Source organism: Acomys minous (assembly GCF_964271855.1).
Source record: "Acomys minous genome assembly, chromosome: 5".
NCBI lineage: Eukaryota > Metazoa > Chordata > Mammalia > Rodentia > Muridae > Acomys > Acomys minous.
In genome coordinates, this window is record NC_140494.1 from 88,531,400 (window position 1) to 88,548,696 (window position 17,297).

Below are 17,297 nucleotides of genomic sequence, written 5' to 3' on the forward strand. Positions count from 1 at the left end.
TGCCATTGACCTGGAGTAGGGAGCTGAGACCTTTGTCCCTATTGGGCTACAGTACTGACAGAGAACATTTAGAACTATATCCACTTTTCTCATGTGAAGACGTCGAACATCAGAGGGGTTCATGGAAACCCAAGCTTGTAACCACCACTGTCCACAGTGACAGGCTACCCCTTTGATGCTGGTAGAGTCTATGTGAGAAACCAAAAACAATGAGTTCCTTCTCACATCATTTGTCAGCAAGGCCTGGTGTAGTCTGTTTCTTGTTCTAGCTCATGGCGATGAGTGGGTGAATATAGAATTTAAACAAGATCCAGGGGCTCAGACTACAACCCCTGCTACATCCAGGTTTCAATTCAAACTCTTTTTCATGTAGCTTAAATGAAGAAAGATATCAATACGGTGCCAACACTGAGATGCCAGAATTACCGGAATTATCCATAGAGATTTTACAGCAGCCATTGTCAACATTGATTCAATGATGAGCATGCTTGGAACAAAGCAAACTGTGGGGAGAGTAAGCAGAGAAGAAAGAAAATCTCAACAAAGAAATAGAAAAGAAGAATAGGAAGTAGAAAATACAAAACCCAGTAAAGCAAGAAGTAAAACTCTGTGTTTACGGCCAATCTGATGATGGAGATTTAAAAGAAGAAAAATAACTGGATGTGTAACAAAAGAAACTATTAAATCTGAACAATATGAAAAAATAATAAAATCATGAACAAGATTCAGGGAACTATGGGACTCCATAAAATATCTGCTCCTGTTTCACAAAAAGGCCAATGGAAAAATGACTGGATGCTGAAAAGGCATTCTGAGAAATAATAGTTGGAACTTTCCCCCAATCTGCCATTATGCATAAGATGTGCACACGTAAGAAGACAAGGTGATTCCAAAGATCTGGAACTTCAGAAATGTCTGTGTTTGATGCATGCTATCATCAGAGTTCTGAAAGCTACACAAATCTTGGGTATTATAGACAAACAATCTGTTTTTAAAAGGTTTATGGCCACTTTCTTTTTTACTTCTATTTTGTGTGTGCATAGTGGGAGGTTGGGTATGTGCCACAGCATGTGTGTGGAGGTCAGAGAACAATTCTTAGAGTCACTTGGCTCTTTCCATCACATTGGTCTTAGAGCCAGAACACGGGCTTGGCAAGACCCTTCACCTGATGAAGCATTTCATTATCCCCCTCATCCATTTTTTTGTTTGTTGGTTGGTTTTACTTTTTTTAAATTGGGTATTCTGTACCTTGGTAAAGGATGAGTACACAGAAATTTATGGTCATCTTCCAGGAAGCAATCCACCTGTAAGAACAAGGAAGCTGAGCATGTGAGGCACATCTGTATTCTCAAAACTCTGGAGCCTAAGTTGTAAAGTAGCCTTGGCTACACTGGGAGGTGTAGCCCTGTCATAGTCCTCCCCAGCAGAAGGAATTAAAATTGGCAAAGATTTGAAGAGGTGATTAAAAGATGTGTATAAAAGTTATGCAGATGGCAGGGGCTGAAGAGCTGGCTCATTTGTAAAGCATTTGGTGCACAAGCATGAGGACCTGAGTTTGGATACCCCAGCACTCATAGAAAAAAATGAGTGCACACTCCTGTAATCTGGAATACAGAGGCAGAGACAAGAGGATGCCAATTCCCAGAGCTCCCTGGCCAGCCAGTCCAGCTGAATTGGTGATCTCCAGTGTCTCAGCAAAGGACACTCTTAAATAATAAGATGGAAAGCAACTGAAAAAGACACTTGATGTCAGCCTCATGCAAGTGTGTGCACCCGTCTACACACCAAAATGTAAATACACAATACACTAACATGCAGAGAGGGAGAGAGGGAGGGAGAGAGAGAGGGGGCGGTAAATAAGTGCATGAAAATACTTTTCTTTATCCATTCTTCTATTGAGGGACACTTAGGCTGTTTCCATGTTCTGGCTATTATGAATAAAGCTGCTATGAACATGGTTGAGCAAATTTTCTTGTTGTGTGCTGGAGCATCTTCTGGGTATATTCCAAGGAGTGGAATAGCTGGGTCTTGAGGAAGCCCTATTCCCATTTTTCTGAGATAGCACCAGATAGATTTCCAAAGTGGTTGTACTAGTTTGCATTCCCACCAGCAATGAAGGAGTGTTCCTCTCTCCCCACATCCTCGCCAGCATGTGGTGTCGCTTGAATTTTTTATCTTAGCCATTCTGATGGGTGTAAGTCCTATTCAGCTATTAAAAACAAGGAATTCCCGAAATTTGTGGATAAATGGATGGAGCTAGAAATGATCATAATGAGTGAGTTAACCCAGAAGCAGAAAGACTCAAATGGTATATACTCACTTATATCTGCATATTAGCCCAAGGGGCATGTCCCACGAAAGCCTTCACTTATCAGGAAACTGAGACAGAGGGGAGGACATTCTAGTGGGACTCTAGATGAGAGAAGCATGGGAGAATGGCAAAGTAGAAGGATCCAGAGGGTCCTAGAAGCTTACAAGTAGAACATTATGATAGGCAGATTTGGGCACAGGGGTCCCGCTCAAACTAAGGCACCAGCCAAGGACAATACAGGCAGTAAACCTTAAGCCCCTACCCAGATCTAGACAATGGACAGAACACTCTCCACAATAGAGTGGAGAGTGGGATATTACTTTCTCACATACTCTGGTGCCTCACCTTTGACCATGTCCCCTGGAGGGGGAGACCTGGTGACACTCAGAGGAAGGACAGCATGTTACCAAGAAGAGACTTGATACCCTATGATCATATACAGGGGGAGGTAATCCCCCTCAGGAACAGTCATAGGGGAGGGGAATAAGGGGGAAATGGGAGGGAGGGGAGAATGGGAGGATACAAGGGATGGGATAACCATTGAGATGTAACAAGAATAAATTAATAAAAGAGAAAAAAAAGAAAGAAAGAAAATACTTTTCACAATACTTGGCTCTAGTAAAAACTAAAGCCCCAATAAGACATCAGAACACACTCATCAGAATGTCTAAAACAGGAAATTTGACAACAGGAGATGGTGTGAGATCTGGAGAAGGAGAGCCACTCAGATGCTGGAACACAAAGCATTACAACCTCACTCCTTGCAAAAGAGCTTGGAAAGAGCTCAGGAAATTAAGTATGCATCTCCCACATGGCCTAGAAATCACATGCTTGGGCTTTTTTATTTTAACAGAAGACTAAGAAGTAATGTTTACAGAGAATGTATAAAATTTTAATAAATAATAAATAACAAGTATATTATTAATTAACACTGTTTATTATCTTCTTATGGATAGGAGTTCCACAAGAATATCAACCAAAAGAGCCAACAAATTTGAGCCCAGGAGAAAGAAGGGAGGGCACGGTAGAGAGTGATGCACCAAGAAAGGACCATGTATTGAGAGGACCTAGGCTCCATATTCAGAGGTAGCCCTTAGGCATCCTAGTCTCCACATGAGTCTCCTAGTAAGGGGAGCAAGGGCTGTCTCTGCCATGGCCTCTGTTGCCTGCACTTTGATCACTCCATCCTGGTGGGATGCCTTCCATGCCACAGAGGAAGAGGATGCAGGCAGTCCTAAGACTTGATAGGCTGGAGTCAGTTGGTAGAGGAGGAGTGCTTCCCCTCTCTGAGGACTAGGCATGGGGTATAGGAGAGGGAAAGGAGGAAAAATGAGACCCGAGGAAACACGAGAGGAGGGCCTATGATAGGGATATAAAGTGAATAAATTTTAAATGAATAATGTAATATTTCCATAGAATGTATAAAATGTTAATAAATAAAAAATAAAATTTTAATAGTAAGTTTATATGAGATTAAAATGTATAAAATAAATAAAAATAAAACTTTAATCAGCTCAGACTTTTTCGACAAGCTAATGGTTAAATAAACTGAGGCACATCTATACAATGAGAAATCATTTAGAAATTTAAGAGAGCCGGCTGGGCTGTGATACAGTAATACAATCTTTGCTCTGTGTGCAAGAGGCCCTGGGTACGATCTCAAACACAGTGGGGTGTTGGGGAGAAGCAGTATATTGGCATATGCCGGAAGCAGAGAATCCAGAGTTCCAAGCCAACCTGGGCTACAGGGCATGCCTCCATCAAAAGAGAAGGGTACATACTACCAGTAGAAGAATGTGGATGGATCGCCACGCAGTTGTGCCTAATTGCTTCTTCAGACCTGTACTCCAGCAGGTGATTTGGTTTCTGAGACTTAGCAGAGAGTATCCTGGCTTGATGGCAAAGAATAAAGTCTGCTAGGGGAATAAGAGGCATCCAGAGTCAAGCATCAAGGTAGGGTCTTGAAAGAAACCAAGAAAACTGGGAGATAGGGCATACAGGAGGGAGAAGGGGAGTCTCAGAGAAGAGGCTTAGTGTCAGGCAGAGGGGAGGAAGTTAAGGTAAGAGAGGGTGACTCTTCAGTTTGGAACAACCAACCCTATTGTGTTTTTATTTAGCATCCTTTGTGCTTGACAGGTTTGATGTAGCCAGAGAGAAAGCCATAAAACCTCTTGTCTCAGCTCATTCACTATCTTCGCACTTAGTTGTTGTACTTTCCATAAATACCACTTATTTCTTAATAAGGGGCTCTCAATAAACTTCACTTCTCTCTCTCTCTCTCTCTCTCTCTCTCTCTCTCTCTCTCTCTCTCTCTCTCTCTCTCTCTCTCTCTCACACACACACACACACACACACACACACACACGCGCGCGCACACGCACACACACACACACACACTTTCTCTCTCTCTGAGGCTCTTCCCCTCCCTTAACTCTCAACCCTTCTCCTCCCAGCTGCAGCCTGAGAGCTGAGGCCACTGGTGAGACATAAGCTCCACTATTACTGCCTCCTCTGGCCCTGTATTCTCTGTATTAACAGCTCCCTCAGCCCAGGAGATAAGGAGTCTACACAAAGACTTCAGCTGAGCTCAAGGCTGCTGATCCCCTGCAGCAATCAAGGAGCAGCCAGATCTATCCCCTGAAGACTCCTCTCTGGGATACAGAGCCTCTGCACCAGGCAGAAGAGCAAGGTTAGGGCTAGACTCAGGCACAGCAGGTGTGAGTGAGCCCTAATGGTCTGGATTGTCTCAGCAAGGTGACACTGATCCAAGAGCCTCCTGTCTCCATCCTCCTCCTCCAGATGTACCTCAGGACACCTGGAGGAAATTGCTTGGCCAACACATTTAGGATCATTACACTTAGCAAGACTAAAAGTCCCATTTCTACAGACAAGGCGAATTTGTTCAGACTCATGCATGGTCTTTAATTAGAACAAATAGTCTTAGCCACACGGCAAAATGAAATTGATGATTCGCTGACAGCTAATCACTTCCAAGGAACAACAGATGCCTTCAAACGATGCTATGCTTCATGGTGTTTTCTAAAGCACATTTAACTAACCGAATAAAGCATTGTAATAATTATGCTGATGTTTCTAAGTACGTTTTCAAGAATTTATAATAATATATTTCCTCTGAGGGTGCCAAGGAGATTTTCTTAATTGGTGATGAAGTTAATGTGGGTTGGGCCCATGTTGGGCATTGTAAATACACACATATTCTCCTCCCTTGCCGCTCCCCCATTTCTCTCTCTCCCTCTCTCTCTCTCTCACAGTCACTGGCTTCAGGGAGTTCAACTGGGGAAGGTGCCTCCAAGAATGAGAGATGCAGAGCAGGGCTTAGTATGCAGGATGCAGTTCAAGGATGCACCCCACGAGATCAATAGGGGTGATCTGCCCTTGGGGAGATAGTTATTGCCTAAACCCCTGGAGGACTTGGCACAGGCTTTGCCTTGTGAGAAAGTGTTCCCATGGCTTGGAAATGAGGAGTAAGGATCTGCCACCCTGAAGAGCCACTGGTGTGGTGTTATCTGTCAGATAGAGGACAGGAGCAAGGAAAGATCGTCCCTACAAGCCTGCTTCAGATGCTAGTGTGGTGACTATCAGGAACAGCTGGATGACTAGAGTAAATAAGCAAATCAATACTTCACAGTGGGCCAGAAAGAAGGTGAATTTGTGTGTGTGCATGCATGTGTGCGTGCGTACTTGCATGCGTGTGTGCGTGCATGCTTGCATGCATGTGTGCATGCGTGCGTGCGTGTGTGTGTTTGTGTGTGTTTCTTATGTTCATGTACAGTATATATAGAGGCCCAAAGACAATGCCAGCTGTCTTCCTCTACTACGCTTTATCTTAATTTTTAAATGGTCTCACCACATTTGTTTTTCAAAGATTGGGAAAGACGAGCTGGTCGTTGTACCCACACCCCGACCCCAGCACTAGGGACATAGGTGCATTTTACTTTGCCTACCTTATTTTTAGGTGTGTGGTAGAGGGTCTGAACTCAGGTCCTCATGCTTGTATGACACACACTTTACTGACTGAGCCATCTCCTCAGCTCTCTGCATTGAGATTTCTGAGCAGTTACTAAATCCACTAAGCCCTAACCTGCTGATCAAGGCAGGGAAGCCTGCGTCCTACACTGGGCATCCCTGAGTGGACTTGCCCTTCAGCACAGTGGCACACTATGCGAATATGGCCACTATGTCTCTCTTTCCGGGTGTCTTAACTTACACAGCTACAAGTGCAAAGATTTAGCTACTTGAATGATGACTGAAATCATAACTAATTAAAAACAGAGGTTAAGTTCTGGTCATTTGATTGGAAAAAGTGACACTCTCTTCAAAGTCTTCCTATTCTTTTTAATATAAACCCTTGCTTCTGTGACTGGTGGGCTCTCTCTAAGTTCTTGGAATCTTGCTTAAAGGATGGAGTGGATGGACACAGACAGAAAAGCAGCAAAGGATTTTACTCAAAAATGAAATGCAGAGTAGATTGCTGCAGGGGAGCAGCAGGCGGGAGTAAGAGTTGGGTTCTGAGCACAGGATGTGTGTTTCTGTTCTGATTGGTAAGATTGGGTTGCATACACCTTTATTCCCTTGCACATCCTTTCCCAGGATGCATTTGATTTCACTCACATACATGATCAATCATGAGCAAGTATAGAAAGATAGTACTCGCTTATCCATTGCCGTGGCAAAACACTCTGACCAATAGCAATTTGGTGGGGGTTTATTTGGCCTACACTTCCACGTCACCATCCTCTGCTGAGCGAGGCCAGGGCAGAACCCCAGCAGGAGCTGAAGTGGAAACCGCAGAAGAATGCTTCCTGGCTGTCTCTCAGGCTCAAGTTTAGCTACGCTCCTTGTTCATCCAATGCCCACCTGCCCAGAGATAATACTGTCTACAGTGGCCTGGGTTCTCCTACATCAGTAATAAAGAAAATTCCCCACGGTCATGGTCACAGGCCAATCCAATGAAAACAACACTTTAATTGAGGGCCCCTTCTCCCAGCTGTGTCAGGCTGGCAACCAAGGTTAGTCAATACAGATGGCCCCTGGGGACTCTTCCCCTAAGAGTTCATAGAGATTACAGAGTTTGCCTTGCTGTGCATGTGTCCAGAACTAGCCTGGGCTGCCCGCCTCTGGCTCTAGCTCCACAATATATTCAAGAATGTGTTCAATTGCTAAAAAGTTGTTAAAGATTATTAGAGCAGAGTGATGAGTTGACATTTTTGTGGAAGGGACTATGTATATCAGAGTCTTGGGTTTCTAAGATAGACCTGAAAACTACTTGCCTCATTGCTATGAAATATAGGTTAGTATGCCCTCTGAAGGTGCAGATATTGAAATTTAATTCCCCTGTGGGGTAATAACAGGGTATGGATTTCATATATTTTGCTCTGTAGTATTAAAGAGATGGTTAGCATTAGACAAGGTCATTAGGGTAGAGCCTGCGCTCTGATCCTGTGCCTTCCATAAGAAGAACACAGACAAGCACAACCCTTATCTAGCCTTACCACGTGATTCTCTGCACCATCGGGGGACTCTGCCAGCAAGATGGCTCTCTCCAGAAGCAGGCCTCAATGTTCTACTAGAACCATGACCCCCAAATAAACTTCTGTTTATTATAGGTTGCTCAGTCTATGATATTCTGTGATTGGCATCAAACAGCAGACTAGCACCCTAACCATTCCCTACAATGTCCAAGGTCACCTATCCTGAGCCTCTTCAGTTCTTTGTCTTTGGTCTGCAACCAGGCTCTACTGACCAGTGTCTGCTTTCATGCCTGCTTCTCTGCTTCTCTGATTCCGTGGTGGTTAGATGTGAATCTGCTGTGTTAACTGCGGCTTCCCTGGGCTCCCTTGGTTGATTTCTCCCCAGAGCTTAAGACAGCTGGTAAAGCAGTCTTGGCATCAGACTTAACAGATTCTTAAGGGAAGATATTAAGCTGGCTCAGACTTCACAGTTCTAGGCCAAGACATCACACTTGCACAGCCAAGAACTCTTCTTAACAGTGAAGGATGCACTTGGTGTTGATGTCTGGAAGCCTTGACTATCAAAAATGCACAGGAAGGAGAAGGCATGTGACCCTGAGCTGTATGTTACATAGCAAGACTTTAGCCTCACTTCAGGTATACAGTCAACTATCTTGACAGCTCCCAGAGTGTCCTGGTACCTAGGAAAGTGTAGTTTAAAATGGGAGAAGCCCAAGAATAAGCGAGGCAAGAAGAAATAGCAGTTCTGACATCTGAATACCAGGATTAAACAAGGGTTGATGCCATCCTAATAAAAGATTCTGAAGCATAGAGAGGTCGCATCCCCTGTACAAGGCCACATGTGTCTAGACCATGATGGAGATTGTTGATAGCTGAGAGGGGAGAAAGGCTGAAGCCCGATGCGGAGATCGGGCACTACTGTGGCATTGGGGAATCGACGATATGAGATACCTAACTACCTCTGACTCCTGACCCTCAAAAAAAAGACCCCTCCCAGACTGTAAGCAGCTGCAGAATACAGATAAATCTGTGCAGATGGGACCTTTAATGTGGCTTTACACTTATTTTTATCTGGAAAAAACCCCACACATACATGGAAGCAGAGAAAATAGTGATGAATAGTAAACTCATCCCCAAAGTTCAAACTACTCTACTCACACTAGACCTATTTCACCCACTCACCTCCATCTTTACTACCCTATAGATTTTAAAGGTGATCCCAGGCATTGTAATTTTATAAGAAAGTAGTTCCTTAAATACTTTATGCACCTTTATGCGTGTTTTCTTTGACAACTTCATACATGTGAATAATGCATTTTAGCTGCTCTCATGGGTCACTCTAGGACACACGCCTTCCTTAAAATTTTTTTAGTTGACAAACATTTTTAGGCAATAATGTCAATCTTAAAATTATAGCTTGCAGAATTTGTGACAGTTCACCTAATATTTGATTTATATTTAAAATTTTTGACTCTCTCATAAAAAGAGAAAGAAAAAAGTCTGGGAACTTCTTAGGCTGACATGTTTAAATGAGGTCCATAGAAGACTTTCACACTGAGATTATTGCCTTATTACATCATCTATTTTGTGTTTCTAGATTGTAGATTTAGCTAGGTAGAATATTTAAGTTCACAGTCACCAAGGTACTCAAGGAGAGGGGAGGCTGGCTCGCTGGTTCCATAGAGGACAGTGTGCCCCTGAGGCATCATATCTGATATTGTCAAAGACGAGTTCAGTTTGTGTTTTCTAAATGAGTAGAAGGCAAAATGATGGCAAACTCTGGACCCAGATCCTAACAGCAGCTGTGATAACCACGCTGACTACGCATCGAATGATCAATCTGGCCTCAGCAATTTGCTAAATGTTTTCCAATATGAACCAAAATTCCTTCAAAATTCTACTGCTGTGATGAAGACCACAGGTCAATTAACTGATTTTAACTTCCTGGTTATGGAGACTTGGAAGGCTACAGATCCAGAACCCCAGTTATCTTGGGTGGTCAGCATGGTCTCCTTACAGCCATGTGTCACCTACCTCTGTGTTTGACTTAACATCCTTTCTACTACTAGGTAAAAGCTTTGGAATTTATTAACTTAGCAAACCACCAGGCTCACCAATCCAGAAGCTAAGAGTGGCATCACACAGCCTCTGAAGCCCACCACAGAGTATTCTCCACTTTCCTGTCACCTAATGTCCTCGCCAATGTATTTGATGATGGTTTATCATTCTCTTTTGTCCTCTAACTGGAAAAAGTTTGTGTAACCACCTCATGGCAAAACACGGTAGGAAATCCTAACCCTTTATTTCCAGGCCATAGGCATTCATACTTGGCTCAGAATAAATGACCCCTTAATCTTTTAGAAGAGAGAGTTACATTTCACATAGATGCCACAACGCTTTTGTTCAGTTTTCACTTTAAGGACAAGGAAGATGGTTAGTAGAGACCAAATAAATGAGTCCTTAAACTCCAGGCCATACAACTAAGAAATAAAAAGCTAGAATTTGAATCTCTAGTGGTCTCATACTAGAGGCTCTTTGGTTCTGTATCCCTGTGTGGTATGTGACTGAGTTGGCAGAATGTGCTCCATTCAGTGATGCTGATGAATAGATTATAGATAGGTAGATTTTGCTAAGAAATCTGGAGAGCGTATCTCACTGCCAGGGCTCTGATACCATTGAAAATTTGATATAGTCTCTGCAGCAATGTTGTTCTGAAGTCTAGAACTATTTGGAGGGATCGATGGTATGTGTGTGTGTGTGTGTGTGTGTGTGTGTGTGTGTGTGTGTGTGTGTAGACATACAAACTGTGTAGATTAAGGCCTGAGGGTGTTGCCTTTCCCATCTTATTTTATGTCATACATTCTTGGACTGTGATGGCATTGCTTATTCACAAAGGCTAGGATAGATCAATATCCCTGCTACCTTCTGTCTTGCATGGTCATCATTAGGCCTCATGTTGGTTCCAAGCTCCACTCTACAGAAATGGGGAGTCCATAGCTCAGTCCATTTGTGATCTCATCAAAACAATAGAAAACACTGCATATCTGCCAAGAAATTCTGATTTTGACATAGTGATTTGGCCAAGTGCCCATAGCATTGTAGCTAGGATAGACGCAGTAGCACTTCCCGTGGGAAAGACCATCTTTTCTAATGACTGAAAAAGAGGGAACTCTTACCATACCCACAAATGGTTATTGCTCTTACCGCATTCTCTTCTAGGAAAATTATTATCAGGGGAGCAGGAAATGTATCTAGTCTTTAGCATTCATTGACCTCAGAATGGTCATTTCAAGTCTGAGTTTCTTGCTTCCCTGAGGAAAGAACTATAGAAATCACCAAATCAGACTTACATGGCATCTCAGATGTGCCACACCATGCTAAGAATGGTGCAGGGGTGAAAGAGTGTGATGTTTAGTCACATCCCAGCATTCAGAAGTGCAAAAGGTGATATGTGGGGAAAACTTGGATAAGACACGTGAAACTAGGGTAAAGCACTTCTCAGTAGTACCACACAGAGAAGCCAATGTCCTTAGAGACGAGGAAATGTTGAATCCTCCATTCGATACAGCTCTTCATAGAAAAGAGCATGCACTGGAAAGTGCAAGAGTAAAGGGCTCCTTATCCTTGCAAGGATCAGAATATTTCAAGAAATAAAAACACATGTCACTAAATCTTTGAGTGACAGGCCTCCCTCTTCACACGACCGGAAAATGACAGGAAATCCACAGTGAAAACACTAACAAGCCACCAAGCATTCCAGAAGATGACGTATTGAAAATGGAAGTGACAGGAGGCTCCGGAAGCTTCACCTGAGAATTAGCTATGTGAGTGGGAAGACACTGCAGCAGAGAATAACTAGAAAAGGAGATTCTTAGAAGAAAGAGCCTTCTGCTCTTCTGTCCTTCAAGGACCAACAGGCTACAAGGACACTGGAGAAACTGTTAGGAGCTCAGTATTAGGCTGATTCTCACTCAGCCCGAAGGTCTCCTTCTATTCAACTTTTTCTATCTCACCCGTCCTGTCCTCTAGTTGACTGCAGAGAGGATCAGAGGAGATTATAGGAGCAGGTGTTTTCAGGAGAAACCAGACCGTACATTTGGGTACCTGCTTGACCATATCAATGCCTGACATTATCCTTTTAGAAAATATCTAGGGAGTACTTTCATTTTCCTACTCAGTCTGGTATAATTTTTCTGATGCTTCTAATGAGCCTGGGCATTCCTTGATTTGTAACCAAGGGATGGTGGTGACCAAAGGCAACCACAGGAGAAATGACAGGTGTACATGGCTTTTACTGTTATTACTTTGTCAGTGATACTTATCCAGGCCTCTCAACTTCAGCTTTCACCCCAGCACCTCGTGTGAGCGTCACAGTTGACAAATGTAGTTGTCATGATATCGCCAGTTGTTAGGGGAGAAGGTGGTTACACAGCAAGATCCTCCCTCAGGAACTTCTGGGCAAGGGGCTTCCTGTGACAATGCACAGAGGAGGCTTTTGGGACAAAGTGAAAACAGCCCCAAGAACTAGGATGCAATGAAGTCAGCCACAGTTCTGGACTATGGTCTAGCTCACAATTGGATACTCAGAAACAGCAATTTTCCTGGGCATTCATAAGACTGTAAGGTAAGTCAGGTGCTATCTGAGGTCACCTGGCCTCAGCCCCTAAATGGACTGGCCAGAATCATGGTCCCTGGGAGAGCCATGCCCCAATGTCCTCTCTGAACTTGGAATTAATTGTCAGAGAAAGGTGCTCTTGGGACAGCGTCTACTTCCCACTGGTCCCTCCTCTCCATCTCCCTCTATAGTGGTTCCTGTGTCACTAGCAGCATCAGTGAAAGGTCATGACTACTCAAGGTCATGGTCATTCAAGACCATGTGACAGTGACTCTGATGCCTCTCGAGCCATGGAGAAACAAGCACTCTGCATCTTCATCTGGTCACGGCCATGGACTCTCTCTAAAATGTTGCGCTGGAGCATGAACACCAGATAGTAATATAAGACAGGGAGAACAGCTTGAATGCCTCCTGGCATGTGAGAAGAAAATACAGTGATGTCACCCCAAGGGTTGCCTACTCACCTCCACAAGGAGGGACCCAAGGTGAGAAGCCACCCAGGCTCCATTCACTGGGCTCCATCAGACAGAAAGCTTGAGTGTTAATGAGACCTATACTTACCTTTTTCTTTTCTTTTTCTTTTTCTTTTTTTCAACTTAATAGGTACTAAATTTAATTGTGGAAAAGGTACTTCCAGGGCTTATTTTAAGCTATATATCTTGGTTTTTTTATGTATATATTCACTTTACATCGGATCACAGCCACCTCCCTCTTCTCCTCTGGGTCCCACCCTCCTACCCACTCTCTCCTATCCCCCCTCCCCTTTTCAGGAAAGGGGAGCCCCACCACCAACCCACCCCAGGACGCTAAGCTGAATCAAACCTGAGCTCATCCTCATCCACTGAGGCCAGGCAAGGCAGCCTCATCAGAAGAAGTGATTGAAAACCAGGCAAGAGTCTATGTCATAGACAGCACTCAACTTACCAGGGGAGCCACCTGAAGATCGAGCTGCCCATCGGTTAGCTATGTGTAAGAGACCAATCTCTAGAAGCTCTTTCGCTGGACTCCAAGAGCTCCACCTAATGCTTGGCTGTGACTCTCAGCATCTGATCCAATGAGCTGCTGGTTGGGGTCTCTCAGAGAATGATTAGTCTAGGCTCCTGTCTGAAAGATAGCGGAGTATCTTAATGGTGTCCACGGTTGGCTCTCCCCTATGAGGTGGGTCTCAGGGTGGGGCAGGCACTGGTTGGACATTACCTCAGTCTCTGCTCTATCTTTGCATCTGCACATCTTGTAGGCAGCACATTTGAGGTCAAAGGTTTTGTAGGTGGATTTGTGTTCCCCCTCTTACACTATAAGTCCTGCCTGCCTAGAAGGTAACTGCCTCTGTCTCCAAGTTCCCTACTGCTAGGAAGCTCTGCAAGAGACACCCCTTTATCCTCCCTGGAGCCCACCCTGTCACAGCTCGCCAGCTTGTCTCAGAGAGGGCTCTGCCCTCAGTTTCCCTTTTCTCTCAGCGCTCTCTCATCTCCCCTCCCCTCTCTCCCCACATCTGATACCCCCTCCTTATTTCCCTCCCCACACCCTCTCCTACCCAGTTCCGTCTCTTCATCCACTTTGCTGTCTATTCTATTTCCCCACCTGAGTGAGATTGAAGGAGGGCCTGAGGCCGATGCTTACCTTTCAATGCGCATGGATTTATGTAAATCTATTTCTTACACTCAGACTCAGATTCAAGAAAGGTTGAACCTGTAAACAACTTTGCATCTGAAGCTTCCTCCAAGTGTCATGATTTGAAGCTTCCATTAAATAATCAGCACGTTTGTGAAGAGGAGCCACAAGTCAGCTGTGAGTGAGGCTGATAATAGAGACCAAGCACAACCAGACCTTGCAATCAGCAGATTCCAATCCAGGAGGAGCAAAGAAAAGAGAAACCTGATTCCAGCAGGTGTGTAGGGACAGGGACACTTGCCTCAGCCTGCTGCTGCTCCTTCAGAAGGGGGACAGTATGGCAATACGAGAGGCACCTGAGAGAAGCCAAAGAGGAAGATGGCTCCTGGAATGCTGAGTTTGGTCCAGGAGCATGTTGGAGAGCATCATGTCAGCCTCCAGAATGTCACCTTCCTGACACCTCATCAAGAGCCATGTAATCACAATCACGACAGTCCCTTCGTGCGGGGAGTGATGATAAAAATCAAAGCGCAGGTGTTCAAGTGTGAGTCTGTACGTTCTCACACAGATGCATGTGTACACCAGGCTTACTCCAGGAAGGCTTCCCTGTTTGTTCATTTTACCACTGTGTCTGCGTAGTCATTAGCTCTAACTGACTCTACATGGGAAATGCCTCTTGCCATGTCAGCTTGTTTCCCTTCCTCATTCAGTTCTTGTATGAATTCAGGCTCACTGCGAGGTCTTTTTTTTTACACATATCTATCAGTGCCTGGTTGTTCAGAAGGATGGAGTTAGAGGGACCTACAGGAGTGTTGAGATAGAGTCAATTTCCCATTTACCTCTGTTTTAACCCCTTTCTTTCCTAAATCAATCTCACCATGTAAAACTAATCTCCATGTTTTAAATCTGCCTATCTATGCCTCTATGCTTCTCGGTGGGGTTGGCCTTGTGTGCCGTTCTCTGTGTCCTTGTCTGTGCTCTGGATTCAAATGGAGGCAACGATGGCAGCTCCCTTATCTGTTCATCCCTGACTCCGTATTCAATATCCTGTGAAAAGCTTTGTAAATATCAGCTGAATTAATAAGCAAGTAGGTTTCTGAATCAATAGCTCTGATCAAAGAGGCAAAAGATAGTTATGAATTAATCGGTCAATTTTTGTTTTAAATAAGTTTGAAAATCGTCTTTGTTCTGTAAAGAGATCAATAAGAGAAAATCGTCATTAAAGAAGCATGTCATCACTTCTTGGTATTTACCGCAAGGAGCTGAAAGCTTACATCTCTACAAGAAATATGTGCATAGGTACTTACGGCTGCTTTATTTCTTCAGCCAGTGGTGAAAAGGTAAATAAACTGTGGAGTATGGAGGCAATGGAATGGCATTAGATGGCAAGAAGCCATCCACAGCAATCCAGGAAATGCCCTGGAGGAAACCTAAATGATAAGGCTAAGTGAGAGAAGCCAGTACGAGACTTTCCATGAGCTCTGGCTCCAATTCTTTCCCATTCTAGAAAAGGCAAAACTATAAGGCAGTAAAATGCTCAGTTGTTTTCAGTGGTCTTAGGACAGTGAAACTGCTCTGTATGGTCATGTGGTCAGACATATGTCATCACAAATTTCTCAAAACACATAAAACACACACGAGTAGAGCAAGCCGTAACACAGACGAGGATAAAAGAAGCATGTTACTAAAATAGCTCTGTTCTAACAACATTAACATGGGGTTCTGAGCACTCGCTGCATGATAGATTTTACTAAGGACTTGGCTACATGGTTAGCATGTGACAGGGCTCTACATGGCAGGTCACTCCCACTCTTTACCACCCATCAGTCTGTGTCTCACACCTACAGCTTATCTCTCTCTTAAGGACCAACCAAGGGGCTGTGAGAGTCCAAATATCCCATAAGCAGCATCACAAAAGTTAACACAGCCCCAGAAATATCAGTTGCAGGTGAAACTCAAAACCACCCCTGGAGGCACTGTGTCCTGGGTGTGGCAGAAAAAAAATGTGTTTGGATAAAGTTCATGACTGGCAAATCCAGCAGACTTCCACAGCACACAGAACAACTCCATGATTCAGATTGCTCAAAAAAAAAAAAAAAAGGGAGAAACTCCACAGGGCGAGAAGCTGCTTGTCTTGGTCATAACAGCATCTCTAATATGTGTACCAAGCATTATGACCTATGAAGGAATGGAGAAGTGCAGGGGTAAGTGATGTGAATATTCAGTCATGTGCTATTCAAGACATGTGACCAACACACATGCTATAAGCATGTATGTTCCTCCAAAAGCAAAGCAACTTAAGGGTGCATTTCTCCACTGCCATGTCTTATCATTTACTTTATCAACTTTGGCCCAATGTTGATATTTATACTTAAATAAATATATTTAAAACAAGAGACCCAGAGAAAGAATGTGGCTCAAACCGTTGTCTATGTTGTTTTGGGCAGGCTACAAAAAAAAAAAAAAAAAATAGTGTAGAGAGTCACAGCAAAATCAAAATGTCACCTGATTCCTAGACCCAGAACAGTTTGGGAAAGTAAGTTCTAACAGGTGTGTGGAACTAGTACACTGAAATGACAATGAAGACAAAGGGGAAAAGGGCAAGAGGGACGTGGTCAGTCCTGGAAATTGCCATTTGAATGTCTGCAAGCCAATCTAGTTATCTCTGTACCTTCACAGCAGAGTTACAGTGGCTTTGCAGTGTGGAGAGCTGCGATGTACCGTGCCGTAACATGGCGCAGGCTTCCGCCTTCCACCATCCCGACGGCGAACGCTCTCTAAGATAAACAAGTCCTTATATGGCAAAAGGCTGTGCAAGGGTAACTGGTGATCTGATGATGCGCAGTCTTGCTCTGACGCGGACCTATGAGGAGGTGACAACTGGCATGAGCTGATTGGCCCTTGAGTTGTACTTAAGCTTGGCCCTTCCCTTCTTTGGGGCCATTCCCACTGAGCTTAATCCTGAGTAAAGATCTCGAGAAGAAGTCTGGTTGTTGGCATCTTATTTCCACTGGACGGTGCGGCGCCGACATTGCAGCAAGTGGGTGGCCCAGCTAGTGTTTCTTGGTCAGGTCAGGAACCTCAGGTAGTCCAAGTAACATGTCACCTCCTTGCAGGTACCCTGCAAGTCACTCCCCTTTGGAGAGGTGAGCCTGAGCACTTAACCAATCATAACTAGTCAGGCAGCTGTTAAGCTGACCCCTGCCTGCCCTCTCTGCAGGGTCCTGTGTCTCCTTTCTTTCACCTATGAAGACTGAAACTCCAGCCT

The 17,297-nt window shown here is 44.1% G+C and overlaps 1 long non-coding RNA gene across 2 annotated transcripts in view; it reads right to left on the reverse strand.

Moving 5' to 3' along the window:
* The window catches only part of LOC311598025, a 75,702-nt gene extending 58,836 nt beyond the window's left edge, over nucleotides 1-16,866 (reverse strand). The window contains exons 1-4 of one of the 2 annotated variants that reach the window (XR_014779441.1): nucleotides 16,701-16,866; nucleotides 14,039-14,107; nucleotides 13,343-13,522; nucleotides 12,117-12,273 (exon numbers count right to left, since the gene is read on the reverse strand). This is a non-coding gene — a long non-coding RNA (uncharacterized lncRNA). Of the gene's footprint in view, nucleotides 1-12,116; nucleotides 12,274-13,342; nucleotides 13,523-14,038; nucleotides 14,108-16,700 lie in introns of those variants that run through there. The other variant, XR_014779440.1, reaches the window with a different exon arrangement.
* Nucleotides 16,867-17,297: the final 431 nt, after the last annotated feature.